The 20,792-nt window shown below is 47.4% G+C and overlaps 1 long non-coding RNA gene across 8 annotated transcripts in view; it reads right to left on the bottom strand.

The window, feature by feature from the left end:
- The window catches only part of LOC149125399 (uncharacterized), an 85,807-nt gene that overhangs the window by 30,436 nt on the left and 34,579 nt on the right, over positions 1–20,792 (bottom strand). For 4 of the 8 annotated variants that reach the window (XR_016210441.1, XR_016210443.1, XR_016210445.1 and 1 more), the window contains 3 exons: positions 15,311–15,362; positions 11,524–11,642; positions 9,627–9,754 (listed from right to left, as the gene is read on the bottom strand). This is a non-coding gene — a long non-coding RNA (uncharacterized LOC149125399). Of the gene's footprint in view, positions 1–9,423; positions 9,539–9,626; positions 9,755–11,523; positions 11,643–15,310; positions 15,363–20,792 lie in introns of those variants that run through there. The other 4 variants (XR_016210444.1, XR_016210447.1, XR_016210442.1 and 1 more) reach the window with 3 other exon arrangements.

The following is a 20,792-nucleotide window of genomic DNA, read 5'->3' as shown; positions in this document are numbered from 1 at the left end:
TAAGGTACAGTGCTCATTTCCTGAGCCCTACTCTGGGCCAGCCGTGGTACCCGTCTGTCTGGGACTGGTTACGTCATTCATCCATTATTTGTGGAGCCTGTGCTTGTTCTGAAATTATAATATTATCATTTTATCTGTGAAGGAGGATGAGGGTCTGGACCAAAGCTGTAACAGTGGAAATGGAAAAGAGAGGCAAGATTCGAGAAAAATGTCTGAAGTGAAAACATCAGAGCATGGCGATTGATGGAACACAGAGAGATGAAGACACTGGTCCAAGGTGACTGAGACATTTCCACCTGCATGACTGGTGGATGGAAATCCTTCATTCAAAATCAAAAGTGCAGAGGGACTACTCCAAGGGAGGGCATAGACCGAATGTTTGCGTTCCCTCCAAATTCACCTGCTGAAATCCTAACCCCAGTGTGACGATAGTAGGAGGTGATAGGCTCCTGAGGGAGGAATCTTCACAATTGGGAGCAGTGCCTTGTAACAGACACTTGGGAGACCTTTCTCAGCCCTTCCACCAGCAGAGGACACAGAGAGAATATGTCTGTGAACCAGGAAGCAAAAGGCCCTCCCCAGAGCAGGACTTCAAATAGAAGTCCTAGAAACTTGAGAAATCAATCTCCCGTGTTTGTAAACTACCCAGCCAATGGTCACTTGTCTCGGCAGGCTGACAGGACTAAGACAAGAGGAGAGACAATGAGTCCATATTGGGATAGACTAAGGTTCAATGACTAAGGAGCATACTAAGAGATATGGCCAGAAAGCCCCCAGGAACTGATGCCTGGAGGGAGCTTGGTAATGGTAGTTGGGAGGCAATAGCCCAGACTTGGTGATTAAGGTCACAGGTGTAAATAGGATTATCCACAGAAGAGAAGAGGACAAATGACAGAGCCTTAGGGAACACCAACATTTCAGGAGAGAGCAGGAAAGACGAGCCTGCCAAGGAGACTGTGCAGACTTGAGAGGTGGGAAGAAAACCAGGAAACAAGTGGTTGCCTGGAAACCAAGAGAGGAGCAGGTGGTGGTCAGCAGGGCCTAGGCTTTGGAGAGGACAAACAGGAAGAGAACTGAAAGCACACGATTAGGGTTAGTTTGGGACTGAGGGTGCCAGGTCAGTGGTGCCCAGAGGCAGTGGGCCACTGCTGTTGACATATTCATTGCCAGGTGCTTCTTCAGATCATAGGACCAGCTCTAAGGAGCCAACAAAACATAAAGCATTAAGCAACTGATTTAAAAACAAAACAAGAAAATTAAAAAAAAAAAAAAAAAAGCTGTCCTTCTGAAGCAAGAAAGAAATAAAGCACAATTCAGCCCCAACAAAATTTCTGTGCAGGTTTATGGCTGCTGGCCTATGGCTGCCTGACCTCTGACCTCAAGCAGCATAACAACTGGGTCTTATTAAACATCAGCAGAAGATAAGTGAGGAGAGGTAGAGCCTTCCAAGGATCTCGTTTCATTTCCAAGCCCAAATAGCTCACAACTGGCCTGGAAGCCAAGGAAGATATTTTTCCCATCCAAGGTGATACAGCAGAGACAAAGTCATGGTGGGGTTCTGAATGGGAACCACGGCACTCCCCTGAAACAGCTCTGGTTTTAATACACCCTCGGGAGAAAATGTAGAAAGTTATGAGCTGTGCGAAGGAAAGACATGTGAATGCAAATCTGACCTTCTTGCAACTCTGGGCAATTCTGCTTAGGAGGAAAACATGCTCTCTGAAGGCAGATGTGTGACCTCTCTATGTGAGTTGCCCATTAATTATCTCTACACCCTTGAAGTGGTATTGCCTGGGCCATTTCTTGTGCTCTGAAACCAGGCTCCACATCCAAGTCTGTGTGATCATTCAGGCATTACGAGGTCTCCTCACTCGTCTACCACACTTCATTTTTCATCCAGCGAAAGGATCAAGCAGAGCATTCCTGCGGGGAGAGACCCCACTCAGGCCTCCCCCAACGTCCTCTTTCAGGCCGATAAGCCCCCACCATAAATTATGCCACAACTGGAGGCTTCAACCTGTTTCCATCAGCTTGCTGTGCTCTTGGCAAGATATCAGTTCTGTCCCTGGAGATAAATCCATTATTTTCAGAGTTCTAGAAGATTCCATGGGACAGAGGAAGGCGTAGGGGAAGCCCCTCCATCCCAGGGCAAGGGTCCTGCCTTGCTCTTTCCAAGCCTTGAGCCAACATCTCACTCTGCCCATCTCCTTTCTGGGTCTCATCACCAATTCTGCCACAGAGGGCTGTGGCATTTTCCAGTGCGCCACTTCACCACCCCCCACACGCTCTTCCCAGCAGTTGTCAAAGCAACAGGCTAATTCACTGGAAGGTTCAATGAGGAGAGGCAGTGGGAGGGAAGTGTAGTGACATAAGAAAAGCACGGAGCGGAGCACATTGCTGGAATCCTGGGCTGCATCTCCATGGCCACGTTTTCATTCTGGCGGCTGGATGAGGGCTGCAGCTCAGAATCCATTCTCTCTGGCCTCAGAGGTCTGGAACTGGAGAAGGAGAGAGACATGCAAGGATTTTTTTTTTTTTGACAGGCAGAGTGGACAGTGAGAGAGAGAGAGAGACAGGAGAAAGGTCTTCCTTTGCCGTTGGTTCACCCTCCAATGGCCGCCGCAGCCGGAGCGCTGCGGTCAGTGCACCAAGCTGATCCGATGGCAGGAGCCAGGTACTTCTCCTGGTCTCCCATGGGGTGCAGGGCCCAAGCACTTGGGCCATCCTCCACTGCACTCCCTGGCCACAGCAGAGAGCTGGCCTGGAAGAGGGGCAACCGGGACAGAATCCGGCGCCCCAACCGGGACTAGAACCCAGTGTGCAGGCGCCGCAAGGCGGAGGATTAGCCTAGTGAGCCGCGGCGCCGGCGCAAGGATCTTGAAGGGCTGGTCGGGACCCACAAGTCTGTACTGGACCCATAGACCTTGGCCTGGCCCACCCTGCTTGTGTCATCTCCCTCTATTCAATAGAGACTCTACTAAGAACAGGGAGAGAGGCTGCCTGCACCCTGAGGTTGCTGTAAGGCAGAGGACAGACACTCTGAGCTCCTGAGCTGAATCCCAGCCCTTCCCAATTCCACCCACACCCCCACCCCACCAAAAAATGACTTGTGCAAGTCCTGTCAGCAACTGCTCATGCATGACCAAATGCATCCACCACACAAATGACCCAGCATGGCTATGGGGGCTGCCAAAAGAAAAACTCCAATTGATCTGCTGTTTCTCATCTTCCTGACAAGAGTTAATTCAGGCAAGCTGCCTATGTTCCTGGGAAAGTTTCAAACCTTGGGCAAAGGGGAATGGCAGCGTCACCTCTGTCAGCTGGAAGCGGGCCCTCAGGGAGTGCTGATGAGTGTGTCTGTAGCAACTCTGGGGAACAGGTCCCACTTAAATCTGGAAACAGTGATCCCCAGATTTTGAAGGGAAATTGTGACATCAAATGGCCATTTAGTCCTGTCTGGTCTCTCCCCCCAAAACATACAATTTTAGAAAAGTCGGTGCAGCTAGAATTTCTTTTTAAATATTCAAATTTAATGATAATGATTTTTTAAAAGATTCTTATCTGAAATTCACAATAATCTCACATTCTCTTAGATATGTCAAATGAGAAATCAAGTCTGCTCATAGATCAAGGACTGGTCTTCCTGATGCTAAGAATGAGAGCTAAGTTTTTTTTTTTTTTTAATTATTGTATTTATTTGAAAGACAGAGTTACAGAGAAAGGTAGAGACAGAGACAGAGAGAGGTCTTCATCCACTGGTTCACTCCCCAAATGGCCACAATTGCCAGAGCTGAGCCGATCCGAAGCCAGGAGCCAGGAGCTTCTTCTGGGTCTCCCAAGCACTTGGGCCATCCTCCGCTACTTTCCCAGGCACATTAGTGGGGAGCTGAATCAGAAGTGGAGCATCCGGGACTCGAACCAGCACCCATATGGGACGCTGGCACTGCAGGCCAGGGCTTTAACCTGCTTTGCCACAGTGCTGCCCCAAGAGCTAAGCTTTTATAATGCAAAGCTCCCTCTAGGATAACCTGTAAGCTATGTGCAGATGGGGCTTTGAACATATCCCCGGTTCTGGCCCTGAACCAGCAACCCCGCTGCTCCTCAGAGAAGGCTGCAGTAAAGAGGTGCTTGGAGGGGTCCTTATAGAAAGAGGGGGGTAGACAGGGAAACATCCTCATTCTTCTGCCATGACACATCTTCAGAAATGATGACTGACATGTGCTGAGCCCTTACTATACCCTAGGTATTATCCCAGGGTGCTGCCTGATTTCATCCTTAGAGCAACTCTCTGAGGATGGGGCTGCAAATACCTGCATTTTGCAGATGGGGAAATTCAAGCAGAGAGAGACCAAACAACCTGCTGAGGCGCACAAGCAGGAAGTGGCAGTGCCAGGATCCTAGCGGAGGAACTGTGGCTGCAGAGCTCATCTGTGCTCCTCCGGATCCCAGCCACCCTGCACCTGAGCCTGAAGAGACATCTGGAAGACTGGTTAACATGCAGTCTGCTGAACCACACTCCTGGACTTTCCCCTTCGGTAGCTCTGGCTGGGGCCCAGGGATTTACACTGCTAGCACATTCCCAGGTGTTGCTGAGGCTGTGGACCACACACGGAGAGTCCCTGGCCTAGATTATTCTGCCCCCTGAGAACACTCTTGATAGAACCCTTTCCTCCTCCCCATGCACTCTTCCAATTCAGAAACAAAGCTCTGTGAAAGCATTGCTTGAACTGAGGATCTCATGGGATCAATCAACCAGCCCGTCTTTCAGGAGGCCTCCGCAACTTCTCAGCACTGTGCTCAGAGCTGTGGGCTTGCAAGACAGAACCCCAGCCTTTCCTAAGGAGCCTCTCGGGGCCACTAACTGAGCCGCTGTCTATCCTCACCCCTTTGTTAACAAAATAGCTTTTCTAGGGCCGGCACTGTGGCATAGTAGGCAAAGCCTCCACCTGCAGTACTGGTATCCCATATGGGCACCGGTTCATATCCTAGTTGCTCCTCTTTTTTTTTTTTTTGGACAGGCAGAGTTAGACAGTGAGAGAGAGACAGAGAGAGAGAGACAGAGACAGAGAGAAAGGTCTTCCTTTCATTGGTTCACCCCCCAAATGGCCACTGTGGCCGGTGTGCAACGCCGATCTGAAGCCAGGAGCCAGGATCTTCCTACTGGTCTCCCATGCGGGTGCAGGGCCCAAGCACTTGGGCCATCCTCCACTGCCTTCCCGGGCCACAGCAGCAGAGAGCTGGACTGGAAGAGGAGCAACTGGGACAGAATCCAGCGCCCCAACCAGGACTAGAACCCCGGGGTGCCGGCACCGCTGGCGGAAGATTAGCCAAGTGAGCCGCGGCGCCGGCCAAGTTGCTCCTCTTCTTATCCATCTCTCTGCTGTGGCCTGGGAAAGCAGTAGAAGATAGCCCAAGTGCTTGGGCCCCTGTACCTATGTTGGAAACCTGGAAGAAGATCCTGGCTCCTGGCTGAAGCCCAGCTCCAGTCATTGTGGCCATTTGGGGAGCAAACCAATAAATAGAAGACCTTTCTCTCTGTCTCTCAAATAAATAAAATCTTTTAAAAAAATAAAATATGTTTTTTTCTAAGCAAAGGAGTGTTACTAAACAGGCATAAATGTCATGCGTTTGCTAAAACTTTCTTTGTAGATGTTTGTAAAGTGGTGTGTCTCCCCAGGCCAATTTGTCCATTCACTTCAGAAATATGGATGTCAACAGAATATACATACAGAGGGAAGGAAAATCAGAACAAGCTGAGGAGCAGCACTGTGGCACAGTGGGTTAAGCCTCTGTCTGCTGTTCCAGCATTCCATATGGGTGCCAGTTCGAGTCCCAGCTGCTCCTCTTCTGACCCAGCTCCCTGTTAATGCACCTGGGAAAGCAGTGGAAGATGCTTGGGTCCCTGCACCCATGTGGGAGACCCAGAAGAATAACCTGGCTCCTGACTTCAGATCTGGCCATTATAACCATTTGGGGAATGAAGATCAAATGGAAGATCTCTCTGTCTCCCTCACTCTTTTGGTAACTCTGCCTTTCAAATAAATAAATAAATCTTTAAACACACACACACACACACACACACACACACAAGCAGAGCGATGCCAGCAAAGAAAGCCAGGGTAAAGTTAGTACCCAGAGATGAAACCATACAGCAAACTCACAGAAGGAAACACAGTAGGCTCTGAGATTTACAGTTTCTTGGGAGCTCTTGGACACACTGAAATCCTAAAGCCGTTTCCATCAACAAAAGGCGTTCTGCCTGCTGTAGCCTACAGTGGCTGCACAACATCCTGGAGTGAAACACCCAAGTGCTGCACAGAGCATTTAGCAGAGCAGCCCTCAAAGCCCACTGTGGGCTCTAATATTCTACAAAATACAGACCCTTAAGAGAGCTACATGTCAAGGCAGAAGCCTGGCCTGCAGCAGCTTTGCAATAAATATTTGAAGAGTGAGAACACTTTTAGCAGTTTAGCTCTTCGCTCTACTTTGCCGTGAAGTGCATCGAGATGCAGAACTACGATGGCACTTCTTCCCAACACCCTGTAATTCTGACACTTCTACCACTGCCTCTCCTGTCAGCTGAAGCTGCTAACTTGAATTTAATCTTCAAATGCTTGAATGCTATTATTAAAGTATTAGGGTGAAAGTCATCACACATTCTCTTTACAAAAAAAAAGTGCGGTTTTTCTCAAAAGATCATTGTTAAGAGATTTCTCATTAAGCCTGCTTCTCATCAAGTAATCTATTCATTAATATTGGTGTGTAATACCCTCTATTCTGACATTTTTCAGGATTATTTGTAGCACGATGAAAACCACTGCGACCAAGTATCAGAAGCTGAGATCCAAAGTCTGACCTGTAACTCAGGGCCTGTGTGGCTCATCTTATCCTAACCTTGATTATCTCATTTGCTAACTGGGAGAGGAGATAACTTACCATGTAAACGTTCTTGTTCATTAAAAAAGGAGGAACCAATGCCAGTTCTTACAATAATGAATTAAAGTTGTAATCATGGGGCCAGCGCTGTGGTACAGTAGGTTAATCCTCTGCCTGCAGCGCTGGCATATCATATGGGTGCAGGTTCAAGTCCTAGCTGCTCCACTTCTGATCCAGCTCTCTTCCACGACATGGGAAAGCACTGGAAGATGGCCCAAATGGTTGGGCCCCTGCTCCCAAATGGGAGACCTGGAAGAAGCTCCTGCCTCCTGGCTTTGGATCAGCCCAGCTCTGGGGAGTAAACCAGCAGAAGAAAGACCTCTCTCTCTCTCTGTGACTCTGCCCCTCATAAAATAAATAAATCTTTAAAAAATAAAGTTAAGGCCGGCGCCGCGGCTCAATAGGTTAATCCTCCACCTTGTGGCACCGGCACACCGGGTTCTAGTCCCGGTCGGGGCGCCGGATTCTATCCCGGTATCCCCTCTTCCAGGCCAGCTCTCTGCTGTGGCCCAGGAGTGCAGTGAAGGATGGCCCAAGTCCTTGGGCCCTGCACTCCGTGGGAGACCAGGAGAAGCACCTGGCTCCTGGCTCCTGCCATCGGATCAGCGCGGTGCACCGGCCGCAGCGCGGCCGGCCACTGCGGCCATTGGAGGGTGAACCAACGGCAAAAGGAAGACCTTTCTCTCTGTCTCTCTCTCTCTCTCACTGTCCACTCTGCCTGTCAAAAAATAAAAATAAAATAAAATAAAATAAAGTTAAAATTATGGTACTAATGGTCATTGACTTGTTTTCTTCTAGGAGTGCCATGCATTTCCACCTGTGGCCACTAAGGCTGTGGACAGAAACAGGGGTAACAGATACCCACCCACCAGCACAGTGGAAGAACAGGGGTGCTTCATCAACACCCAGCCACACTTGCTCAGATCCAGAGGGTGAACTCACCAAACACATTTACACTGTGTGGACCATGGGGACCAAGTGGTTATCAGAAACCATACTGCAAAGAAAACAGCACTAGAGAGCAAAAAGAGATGAGAACAAAGAATGAGTTGAAATGGGAAAACAGAAGAGATAGTCTGAAGAAAATTCTGGAAGTGGCAAGCCCATACACACAGCGAGGCTTAGTACTCCTCACAGTTCATTTGCTGCTGTTTAAAGGGCAGGAGCAGCTTACATGGGTCCTCACCCAGTAGACCTTCCAGCTGGAGGCTTGTGCCTCCCAGTCCGCCATGGGACAAAAACTACTAGCCCAGTGCAGGTGTCAAACATGGCTTCACCAAACAGGCTTTCTCACTGAGTCTCTTGCCTTCAGGGTTAAGGGATGTGTTGCTGGTAGTAGTTAATGTGCTAAGGTTTTCAGATACCTTATTAATATGCATGATTTACCTTTGTATGTAAACTTGAACTGAGCTGACTGTGTCCCTATGACAACTCTTCTATCACTCACTAATATTCCAGTGGTTCTCTTCTGAATTCAAAAGACTAATGAGGTAAGAGCCAGTGGTCTGGGGCTGGCGCTGTGGTGCAGCGGGTTAACACCCTGGCCTGAAGCAACCCATATGGGCGCCAGTTCGACACCCAGCTGCTCCACTTCCAATCCAGCTCTCTGCTAGGGCCTGGGAAAGCAGTAGAAGATGGCCCAAGTCCTTGGGCTCCTGTACCCACGTGGGAGACCCGGAAGAAGCTCCTGGCTCCTGGCTTCAGATCAGCCCAGCTCTGGTCAATTGGGGAGTTAACCAGTGGATGGAAGACCCCTCTCTCTGACTTTCAAATAAATAAATAAATCTTTTTTTAAAAAAAGGAGCCAGTGGTCTGATGTGACACATAATCTTAGGACAAACCATGGGATTATGGCATAGGACACTAGGCATCACCAAGCATAGAGAGAACCAAACACACTGGAAACAACTCAGAGATGGAATGGAATAGCTGTGGAAGGCCCACCGTATGTTTCAGGGGGTTGGGGAGGTCACCAGGGCCCCTCAGCTCAATATTCACCAAGGCCAAAGGCAGCTCCAGGTCATTGGAGTGGATGCTCCCCAGCCCTGGGCTAACATGCCCTCTCGGTGCCAATCTTTTTTGTTTGTTTGTTTTTTGTTTTGACAGGCAGAGTGGACAGTGAGAGAGAGAGACAGGGAGAAAGGTCTTCCTTTGCCGTTGGTTCACCCTCCAATGGCCGGCGCACCGCGCTGATCCGAAGGCAGGAGCCAGGTGCTTTTCCTGGTCTCCCATGCAGGTGCAGGGCCCAAGCACTGCACTCCCGGGCCACAGCAGAGAGCTGGACTGGAAGAGGGGCAACCGGGACAGAATCCGGCACCCTGACCGGGACTAGAACCTGGTGTGCCGGCGCCGCAAGGCGGAGAATTAGCCAGCTTATCTTTTAATTCTACTTTTCCATGAACTTTTTGAAGTACCCTCTTGGGTAAGCATTGAAGTTTGGAAATAATCGCCTGAATAATCAGAAACAGAAATGGGTACACACACAGCTAGGGGAGGGAAGGAACATTTTCACTCTTCATTTTATTTTATATTCTGTGGCACAAAGAATTCATGGTCCTGGGAGAGAATGGCTAGCATAGTGACCTCAGAGTATTTTTACCACCTGTGAAACAGATCAAACAGTTTCAGAATTGTGCTCCTGGCTAAAGAAGTTAGGGAGAAAACCTAAGACCCAGATAGCTATCTCTCACCACAGGGAAGGTGTGCACAGGCTCATTTCCATAGGAAATGGCTCCACTTAAGCCAGCATGTTGTCCTGAGGGACTGCAGCCTCCATTCCCTGGGCTTTCTGATCTGAGGACGTCTGACACAGCAACATCTGGAAGACAACCGAAAAAAACACATTCCTAGGTCAACTATGATTTCTGTTTAGACTGTTGCCATCTGGGCTGTATGGTCCCCTTTAATTAGTACTAACACTAATTTAATAATCAAAAACTAGCAATATTTTCAAAGGTCTTAGACTTGTTTTCCTCAAGAGAGAATTAAAACCACCCATTGCTGATTGGAAAATGAAAGAAATGAACTTCTAATCAAGATTTTTTTTCTGAAAGGCCATAGGAAAATAAGTCATTCATGGGGCATTTCCCAGGTATCCTAGCCTAGCTTTTTTCCATATACTTCTAGAGTCCCTCACTATCTGATGAGAATTTTGTACTTTCCATCTGTCCACCCCTAGGAGGCTTTTCCAGTACCCAGACTGGGTGAAGGGACCCTCTTCTGTGCTCACCTCCACACTCTGCATGCTCTAATTTCAAATCTCAGGGCCCACTCAGCACAGACGTGGCACATGTAGAAAACAAATGGTGGGGTCGGCGCTGTGGCATAGTGGGTGAAGCCACCACCTGCAGTGCCGGCATCCCATATGGGCACCAGTTCAAGACCTGGCTGCTCCGTTTCCAATCCGGCCCTCTGCTCATCCCTTTCTGAAGATCTATGTTTTGAATTAGCAGCAGACAAAAAAGCAACAGGACAAAAAAAACTTCACCTTTTTGCTCAACCTGTGAGGATATTACAACCCCTAAAATACCACCGTGTAACTTCGTGCCCAACAGAATGGCAGTAAGCAAAATGAAGTTAACAATAAGCATTGCTAAAGACATGGAGAAATTGAATCCCTGTACATCACTGGCAGTAACATAGAATAGTGCAGCCACTGTGGAATTCACTGGGAAGTTCTGCAAAACTTTAAACAAAAAAGCACCATATGATTCAACAATTCCATTTCTAAATATATACCCAAGAGAACTGAAAACAGGTGTTCAAAAAAAATCTTGTACACAAGTGTTCGTAGCAGCACTATTCATGATAATCAAAACATGGAAGCAACCCGAATATCTATTAACAAATGAATGGATAAACAAATGTGGTATCCCCATACAGTGGAATATTATTTGGTCATAAAAAAGGTATATAGTTGTGATATATAACATGACAAGAGCACATAACACAATGGCTACATTCCTATGAAATACTCATAATGGGTAAATCTATACATACAGGAAGACTACTTGTAGCTTAAGCTGGAAGAGAATGGAAGTCTGGTTAGGTGACAGCTAAAAGATAAGGAGTTTCCCTACCTGCTGATAAAAATGTCCAATGATTGACTATGGTGCTGGTTACACATATCTGTGAATATACTATAAACCATTGACTCACACATTTTAAATGAGTGAATTGTATGATATGCAAATTATACCACAACAAAGTTTTTTTAATAAATCTACCATGTGGCATGAAGGAAAACACTGAGGGGTTGGAATTGTTCTAGATCCTGCTTGTGGTGGTAGTTACAAGACTCTGAATGTTTGAAAATCCCCACAAAGTGAATTTTACTGTATGGGAAAAGCACAATACAATAGAAAGTTCACCACGTGCAGCCTTAGTTGGAATCATAAGTGGGAATCCATGCTCAGCTTCAATAGAGGCTGTCCCAGCTAATTAGAAGTTCCTGTATGTGTGCAAAGGGAGCACTCAGTCCCATGGGCCCAAGTCTGACTGTAATCCTACCTAATCTGCATTGTGCAGATGAAATCCAGTTAAATAAAAAAGCCATATCAGAGAGATTTTCCACCCATGCAATCCTACCTCTACATCACACTTAAAGCAGAGTGGCTGATTCAGCAGTCCAAGTCTTCACCCCAGCCCAGGTGATTGTTCTGAATTCTCCATTTGACATGGGCCGGATATTGAACTTGGTCTTCCCTCTGCAGGAGTAATCAATAAAGTTGACAAAGAGTTTATACAACTCTCCAACTCCAAGCATTCAAAAGATGCCCCAGGACTTGCAAATATGTAACACTGTGAGATGACACATATCAGGAACCCTGCTTTGTAGCTTTGGTCAGGGGTGAATGTGTTTCAAGAGCAGCAAATACGGAAATGGTCACCAAGAGAGGGTTAAAGAAAAAGTTGTCCAGTATCATAGGTCCCAAGGAAAAATCACAAAACTCCCAAGACATCTGCTATCAAAAGTCTGAGAATTTTCCCAAACTGGAGAAGGTCCTGGAACAGAAGCAGGAGCAAGAAACCTTTTGCATTCAGAGGGTCCTGCTCTGGGGGTGGTCTGGGGACATACCCGAGAACCCAACAAATTTTAAGGCTGTCACTAACCACATGTAAATAACGCGACGCTGGTTAGATATTCTCTGTAATTAAGGTCTTCCTACAGCCCGGTGTTCAGAGCGCACGCAAGCCGTGTGGGTTCCAGTTGGGTGGGCTCCCTATACAGCAGTTTGTATTTCACAGTGGGATTTAGTGTTAGGTAAAGGGACACTTTAAAAATAATAGTAAAATGTGGACCCTCCACACTAATATGAACACATACTCTTGAGTGGCAGATCCCTCAGGGAAGCCTTGTCAAAGCCGTGCCTGTGATCTGTTCCCTTTTACTTTCCTGATCCCGGCTCCCTTAGAACCATCACCAAGCCCTGAAGCTCCCTAGTCCTCCACTATAGCCTGTCCTGGGAGGGAGGGACCAACATCTTTGCTGCCCAATCGTCTTGGTCTGTAGCCACTCTTCCTCATTTGATTGAACCAACCACACATGTCCTCCCACTTCGGAGGCTAATTTAAAAGACTGGAGTCCCAGAAGTCTGTATTAATATGAATTCTGTGAAATGTTCATGTGACTTTCTCCATGTGAGGGAACACTTTCCTGGCTCTCACTGCAGCAGCATCCCAACCATGGGGACAGCATGAGGACTGAGGGAGCATGAACCGGTCTTTGCTACAACATGTTGAGATCTTTCATCTGAGTTGACAGTGAGAGTTAACAGAAAACCAGGCCCAGTAGACAGTCCTTTCACAACACACAAGTTCTCAAGCTGGGATGCTCTACTGCTGGAGTTGGCAACACCTCCCCAGGGATCCTACACAACGGCTCTCTGTTAACTTCCTTTAGCAACTCTGGGCTCTAGCTTCCTCATCTCTAAACCAAGGGAGGGCTGGAAGGAATTAACCAGCTCATCATTATCATCCCTTCCAGATGTGAGACTCTGCAACCCGTTCACAGCGGCTAGGCAAGCCTCAAGTCCTATTCAAAGAAACACCTTCTGGGCCGGCACTGCGGCTCACTAGGCTAATCCTCCGCCTTGAGCCGGCACACTGGGTTCTAGTCCCGGTCGGGGTGCCGGATTCTGTCCTGGTTGCCCCTCTTCCAGGCCAGCTCTCTGCTGTGGCCCGGGAGTGCAGTGGAGGATGGCCCAGGTGCTTGGGCCCTGCACCCCATGGGAGACCAGGAGAAGCACCTGGCTCCTGGCTTCAGATCAGCATGGTGCGCTGGCCACGGCGGCCATTGGAGGATGAACCAATGACAAAGGAAACCTTTCTCTCTGTCTCTCTCTCTCACTGTCCACTCTGCCTGTCAAAAAAATAAAAAATAAATAAAAAAAAGAAACACCTTCTGAGTCCTTTCCATCCTCGACTCAAGCTCCAGCCGCTGTTGCTCTCACTGAAGAGTGCTGAGCACCACATGCCTGAACTTAGAAGGTGCTAGAATACACAGTATCCAGAGGCATGAAATTTCCTGAGAACAGCCTCTGTTCTCAGGGTCAGCAGGGACGAGGTACAGCAGCATATAATGGAAAGACTTAAACACAGAGATGCTTATTCTGTTCCATAAGCCAGGTCTGTGGGAAGGCAGTCTGTGATTGATGTGAGGTCTATAAGAACTAAGTGTACATCCTTCTCCTTTCTGTTCCACCAGCCTCAGTGCACGGATTGTACATTGATGGTCCAGGATGACCACCAAAGCTCCAGATGCCATGTTCACATTCCAGGAAGCAGGAAACAGAGGTCAAACAAGAGGGACATAGGCACATTTCTAGGTTGAACAGTTTCTCTTTAACAGAGCCTTCCTGAAGAAGCTTACCAAGGTTGCATTTTTTTTTATATTTGAAAGGCAGTTGCAGAGAGAGGGAGAGACAGAGAGAGAGAGAGAAATCCTCCATCTGGTTCACTCCCCAAATGGCCACAATAGGCAAGGCTGGGCCAGACATAAGCCAGGAGCTTTTTCTGGGTCTCTCATGTGGATGCATAGGCCCAAGCATTTGGGCCATCTCCTGCTGATTTCCCAGGCACATTAGCAGGGAGCTGGATCAGAAATGGAGTGGCCTCAAACCGGCACCCATATGGGATGCCAGCATGGCAGGTGGCAGCTTTACCCACCATGACACAATGCCAGCCCCCAAGGTTGCATTTAGGTTCCAGTGCTAAGAATATAGTTGCAAGGGTACACATAGGAGCAGCCTTGGAAGAAAAGCTAAGCAATGTAGTTTTTAACTGGGCACATCGCTGCCCCCTGTGACAGGGGCTCTGTCGATGAAGTTGCATGGACAGCCTGCAGTGGCAGCCAGACCACTCTGATATGTGCCGGAGTACCCTGTGCTGTCCCTGTGAGAAGCTTGTTAAATGCTGCTGATTTGATCTGATTGTCAGCAAGCAGGTAACCTGACCCAGAAGAGGCTTCGCTCTGCTTACATAAACAAGCATCCTCCGGTCTGGGCGTCAGGACAGGAGCGAGGCGCGTAACCATGGTGCTCCTAGTCTTTGTGAATTAGCAATCAGCCAAAAATGTTGATGTTTTCTCTTGGAAACCAGAGCTTTATGTGAAAATGAAAACAAAGTTATTTCCATTTTCTGAACCGCCAAGACTTCTCTGATTAAAGATGAAAAACCCCTGTCACAATCTGTTCTCAGATCCATCCACGGTTCTCCCACCCACTGATTTACACAGACTGAATGGGAAGTAGCTTCCGCTGAAGGGGTGGAAGGTCAAGTGCACTGGGATGCCCAAGCTTGCCACCAACCCATTCTATCCTAAGGGGATGTCCCACATACATAATCCCTCAGGAAAGAAAGATCATTCATGGACACACTCTACTTGTGAGTCCCTCTGTTTGTACAAATTTCCTAGTCCTTAAGGCAATGGAAATGAGATGCAAAGTGAATTAAGTGATTTGCCTTGTTCTAGAAGCAGAGACAGGACTAAAATTTGAGTCCCAGCTCCCAGCCCATTGCTCAAACCAACACCTCGGGAAAAAAATCTACCAGGAGAACCAAATGTTTGAAATTCTGAAACACATCTAAATAAATTTAGTTATCCAGGTAAGAGTTTGGTTCATGATTTAATTTTGCCTAGGCCTCTGAAGTCATCAGTAGTTTTAATTCAATCATTGTTTATTAAATGTTTATCCAGTAGTCAGTAATGTGTTACGAAGAGAATACAAAAGGAGTATAAGATATGCCCTGATAATGTTGCTGCTGTTAAAAGCTATAACCAGGGCCAGCACTCAGTGCTCAGTGTCCAAGATGGCTCATTATGTTACAGGGGAGTTACATGGAGTCCATAGGAAGTCCAGGGTCACGATCTCACCTGTTTGGGCCCAAGTGCAACATCAGAGAGGCCTAGTATGGACATGTGCATCCTGCAAAAAACAAAAAGTACAAATCAAACTGTATATTTTGGGGGTGGAGCTGTGGTGTTAGTAAGCTAAGCCTCCCAGCATCCCATATAGGAGCCAGTTCGTGTCCCAGCTGCTCCACTTCCAATCCAGTTCTCTGCTTATGGCCTGGGAAAGCAGTAGAAGATGGTCCAACTCCTTGGGCCCCTATACCCGCATGGGAGACCCGGAAGAAGCTCCTGGTTCCTAGCTTTGGATTGGTCCAGCTCCAGTCATTGTGGCCACTTGAGGAGTGAACCAGTGGATGAAAGATCTTTCTCTGTCTCTTCCTCTCTCTATCTGTAATTCTACCACTCAAATAAATAAATAAAATCTTTTTTTAAAAACTGCATATTTCTACCTCTTCCCTCTTATAGTCATTGAGATTGGAAAATTCTGAAAAACTCAGTTTAAAACCTATGTAAAAAGAAAAAAAAACACTTGGGCCAGAGCTGTGGTACAGTGGGTTAAAGCCACGTCCTTCAGCACCTGCATCCCATATGGGCATTGGTTCAAGTCCTAGTTGCTCCATTTCCAATCCAGCTCTCAGTTATGGCCTGGCAAAGCAGCAAAAGATGATCCAAGTACTTGGGCCCCTGTACCTGTGTGGGATACATGTAAGAAGCTCTTGGCTCCTGACTTCAGCCTGGCCCAACCCTAGTCATTGTGGCCATTTGGGGCATAAACCAGAAGATGGAAGAGCTCGCTCGCTCTCTCTCTCTCTCTCTCTCTCTGTAACTCTTTCAAATAAATAAATAAAGCTTTAAAAAAAAAAAACCTTACAGTAACTTTACCACTGTGGCTTTTATTCCTGTCAAAAGCCATGGCATTAAGATACACAAAGCTAAAATACTCATTTATGCCTATGAAATATGCTAGGCCTGTGTTATGGTTTGAATATACGTATCCCTCCAAAAGTCACATGAGGGTACTTCAAAATGCTCATGAAAAGTAGAATTAAAAGATAAGTATATCTTGGTGAAAAAAAAAAAAAAGGAAATCCATGCACACAGAGGTCTTCAAAAAAGTTCATGGAAGGGGACTGTGCTATGATGGGCTAGGCTAAGCCTCTGCCTGCAACACCAGCATCCTGGTTCATATCCTGACTGCTCCTCTTCCAATCTGTCTCTCTGCTATGGTCTGGGAAAGCAGCAGAAGATGATCCCAGTGCTTGGGCCCCTGTACCTGCATGGAGACCTAGAAGAAGCTCCTGGCTGCTGGCTGACCAGCTCCAGACGTTGCACCCATTTGGGGAGTGAACCTGCAGATAGAAGATCTTTCCCTCTGCCTCTCCTTCTCTCTGTCTATAACTCTCTCTCTCTCAAATTTTTAAAAAGTTCATGGAAAAAGAGTATCATAGAAAAATGATGCATGAATTTAAAAACTTTTTGGCACCAAAATAAACGTATCTTTTAATTCCATTTCCACAAACTTTTTCAAGTAGCTTGTATGTTGGAACTTAAATCCCAATGTGATAGAATTACAAGGCCCAGCTGTTAGGGGTCAATTACACATCATGAGGATGGAGCCCTTGGGGGGGATTAGCAAATGTATAAAAGGAGTGGCATGAACTAGCTAGTTCCTTTTGCTCCCTCACCAGGTGAGGAGAAAGTCTCATCCCCTCTGGAAGGTGCAGTAACAAGGCACCATCTTGGAAACAGAGAGAAGCCCTCACCAGACACAGAAACTGCCAGCACCTTGACCCTGGAGCCCCAGCCTCCAGAACTGAGAGCAGTGAATCTCTATGAATTGCTCAGTCTCAAGAACTTTGCTATAGCAGCATTCATGCACTAAGACAGTAGGTGAGGCACTTAAAAAATATTGGGTGGGGGGAGAAGTTGGCGCCATGGCTCACTTGGTTAATCCTCCACCTGCGGCGCTGGCATCCCATATGGGTGCCAGGTTCTAGTCCCAATTGCTCCTCTTCCAGTCCAGCTCTCTGCTGTGGCCTGGGAAAGCAGTGGAGGATGGCCCAAGGGCTTGGGCCCCTGCACCCGCATAGGAGATCAGGAGGATGTGCCTTGCTCCTGGCTTCAGATCGGCGCAGCGCCGGCCGTAGCAGCCATTTGGGGGGTGAACCAATGGAAGGAAGACCTTTCTCTCTGTCTCTCTCTCTCACTATCTATATTTCTACCTTTCAAATCAATTTTAAAAAATTAAAAAAAGAATATTGGGGAAAAAAACTTGAAAAGAGAAAATAGCTACTTTTAAAATGCCAATAGAGCTTGAGCTATTTTTTTCCCCAATCTTTTTAAACACTACTGAAAGTCAGCTCATAATACAGGACTGCTCAAAGATGGGAGCTGTGAAATACAGCAATGGGTCAAAAGATTCTGAAAGTGTCAAGCAGAATATTTTTATTTTGTAATGTTAAATAACACCCCCTTGTTGCAAACACAAAGGTGGGGCAGAGGAAGACCCACCACTCTTCACCCCCTCTCCAGGGATGTATCCCTGTTTTGAGTACTTAGGACAACCTCCAACAATGCCACATGTTCGTAGGCGATGACGGGGAGGTAAGGGCAGCTTGCGTGCACCTCCTCCCTACGTGCTTTGGTGTAAACATTCGTGATGTTTGCATGTCATCATAGAAAAGTTACAAAGCCACAGAGAGGTGAATTGGCCAACCTCTCGTCGTGTCTCAAGCCCCTGTGCAATGTCAACATTTGGTCTCGGCCTCTTTTTGGTCCGGTACCAATTGATGGAACAGCACTGACACTTTGGAAGTTGCGTGTGAGGAAGAAGCTGAGTAGGAGGTGAGCCAGGGGTGGCAAGAAGAAAGTCTGGGTGTCCAGAGAGCAAGGAAGCTGGGGAAGTCTGAGCTGCCTGCTATTGTCTTCCCACTTTGGATTTGCCTGAGTTTCTGGTGATGCAATTAAGGCCACAAACCTCAGCCTTCTGGTTCCAATATCCAGCTCCAGGTGCTCGGCCTCACAGAACTAGCCTGTCATCCATGTCCCTGCTATGAAAAAAAGGCTAGTTGCCCTCAGAATCCTCCTAGAAGATCTTGCTCTTTAGAAAACAACCTTTCTAACCTACCTGCTGGCTGTCCCCTCAACAAACTTTCCAGTGTAACCCTAAGGGGGTTCAGTGTATTTGCGAATGTGAGCATTTCACCTCGTCCTACTCCGAGGTGATCAAAAGCTGCACTTTTATATCCTTGATGGGCTTTGTTGCCATCACTTGCAGAGTTTTTCCAGCTCTTCACCTTAGTCTGTGGGGTGTGAAGGTACCAGGAAAAGGCTTCCAGGCAGTAATCTTGCTGCCCCTGATGTTGGAGCTGAGTACAACGCTGGAAAACTTGAAACATGGGTCTGGGAAAGGTCTCTGGAGAAGCCTCAAAGTATCCTTAAGGGCAGTGTGTGTGGCTGCTGTGGTCACCAGGTAGCGTGGCAGACTCAGCACCGGCTCCCAGCAGGACAACCCCTTCCCCGTGAAGCACAAAGAGAGGATGCTCCCAAGCTTGAACCTACCTCGCTCTGAGGGCTAGGAGAGCAGACACTTAGTCACTACCCATTTGTCACACTGCCAATGGCAAAGTTAGGGGTCCCCAGGGCAGGCAGGGGAGCATACTGTGGAAAGTCACTTTGAGAATATTTGTTAAGATAATGAGATTACACCTGTGTTGTGGTGCAAGTTAAGCTGCCCCTTGTGATACCAGCATCTAAATCGGAGTACCAGTTGGAGTCTCAGCAACTCTGGTTTCGATCTAGCTCCCTCCTAATGTGCCTGGAAAAGCAGTGGATGATGGCTCAAGTACATGGGTCCCTGTTGCCTCCATGCAAGACCAGGATGGAGTTCTGGGCTCCTGGCTTTGGTCTGGCCCAGCTCTGGTTCTTATGGCCATTTGGGGAAAGAACCAACAGATGAAAGATTTTCTCCCTTTTTTTGCCTCTCTCTGTGTCTCTGACATTCTATCTTTCAAATAAATAAATCTTTATTTTAAAAAAAAAAAGAATGTGATTGGGGCTGACGCCCTGGTGTAATGGGTAAAGCCATTGCCTGAAGTGCCAGCATCACATTTGGGTGCCAGTTCAAGTCCCACCTGCTCCACTTCCAATCTAGCTCTCTGTTAATATGCCTGGGAAAGCAGTGGAAGATGGCCTGAGTGCTTGGGCCCCTGCACCTGGCTCCTGGCTTTGGATCAGCCCAATTCTGGTGTTGTGGCCATTTGAGTAGTGAACCAGGAGATGGAAGATCTCTCTGTGTGTCTTTCCTCCTTTGTCTCTCTGAAACTCTGCCTTTCAAATAAATAAATAAATATTTAAAAAATAATCAAAAAGAATATGGGGGATGGTGCTGTGGTGCATCGGGTTAACACCCTGGCCTGAAGCGCCAGCATCCCATATGGGTGTCAGTTCGAGACCTGGCTGCTCCTCTTCCGAACCAGCTCTCTGCTATGACCTGGGAAAGCAGTGGAAGATGGCCCAAGCCCTTAGGCCCCTGCACCCATGTGGGAGATCCGGAAGAAGCTCCTGGCTCCTGGCTTCAGATTGGCGCAGCTCTGGCCATTGCAGCCAATTGGGGAGTGAACCCTCGAATGGAAGACCTCTCTCTCTCTGCCTCTCCTCTCTGTGTGTAACTCTGACTTTTGAATAAATAAAGAAATCTTTAAAAAAAAAAAAAAAGACTCCGCCTGCAGTGTCGGCATCCCATATGGGCGCCTGGTTCTAGTCCCGGTTGCTCCTCTTCCAGAACAGCTCTCTGCTGTGGTCCGGGAGTGCAGTGGAGGATGGCCCCAGTGCTTGGGTCCTGCACCCCATGGGAGACCAGGAGAGGTACCTGGCTCCTGGCTTCAGATCGGCACAGCGCCAGCCGTAGTGGCCATTTGGGGAGTGAACCAATGGAAGGAAGACCTTTTTCTCTGTCTGTCTCTCTCTCTCACTGTCTATAACTCTACCTGTCAAATTTTAAAAAAATGTGGTTAAACAGCAAAGTTAGAATCTGTATCCCTATACTCTGAGTTTCATAACATTTTGCTTTGTTTCTGTCATTTAATTTTTTATTTCTTTTGAACTAGCACTAACATTTTGTCTATCCCTGTGGTTCTTGTGACCCTAGGGCCAGCCAGGCACAGGGCTAGGGCAGTGGGGAAATAACTGGGCTGGGACTCTGTGAGGATGGTCTCTCCGTCTACCTGAGCCTCAGACTACGGTTTCAGGCTCCAGATGGTGATCATGATTGTTAAAAAGCAACCATTATCCCCGTTAATGAGGATAATAAAACTAAACAATTCATGAGCACTGACAACATATGGAGCACCCTGCAAAACACAGATTTACCAGCGTTGTCAGGAAATGAAGTTTTCCACATCAGTGAATTTTCTGGAAAATTAAGGCTTACCTCTTTATCTTCAGTGCTTTTTTCTGAAGATGTTAACCATTTAGGATGGAAATGTGTCAAACATACAATACA

The sequence above is a fragment of the Oryctolagus cuniculus genome, chromosome 7 (assembly GCF_051225735.1).
Source record: "Oryctolagus cuniculus isolate XC-2025 breed Fujian yellow rabbit chromosome 7, ASM5122573v1, whole genome shotgun sequence".
Taxonomy (NCBI): domain Eukaryota; kingdom Metazoa; phylum Chordata; class Mammalia; order Lagomorpha; family Leporidae; genus Oryctolagus; species Oryctolagus cuniculus.
The sequence above is the reverse complement of the archived record's forward strand: the minus strand, read 5'-3'. Positions and strand labels throughout refer to the sequence as shown.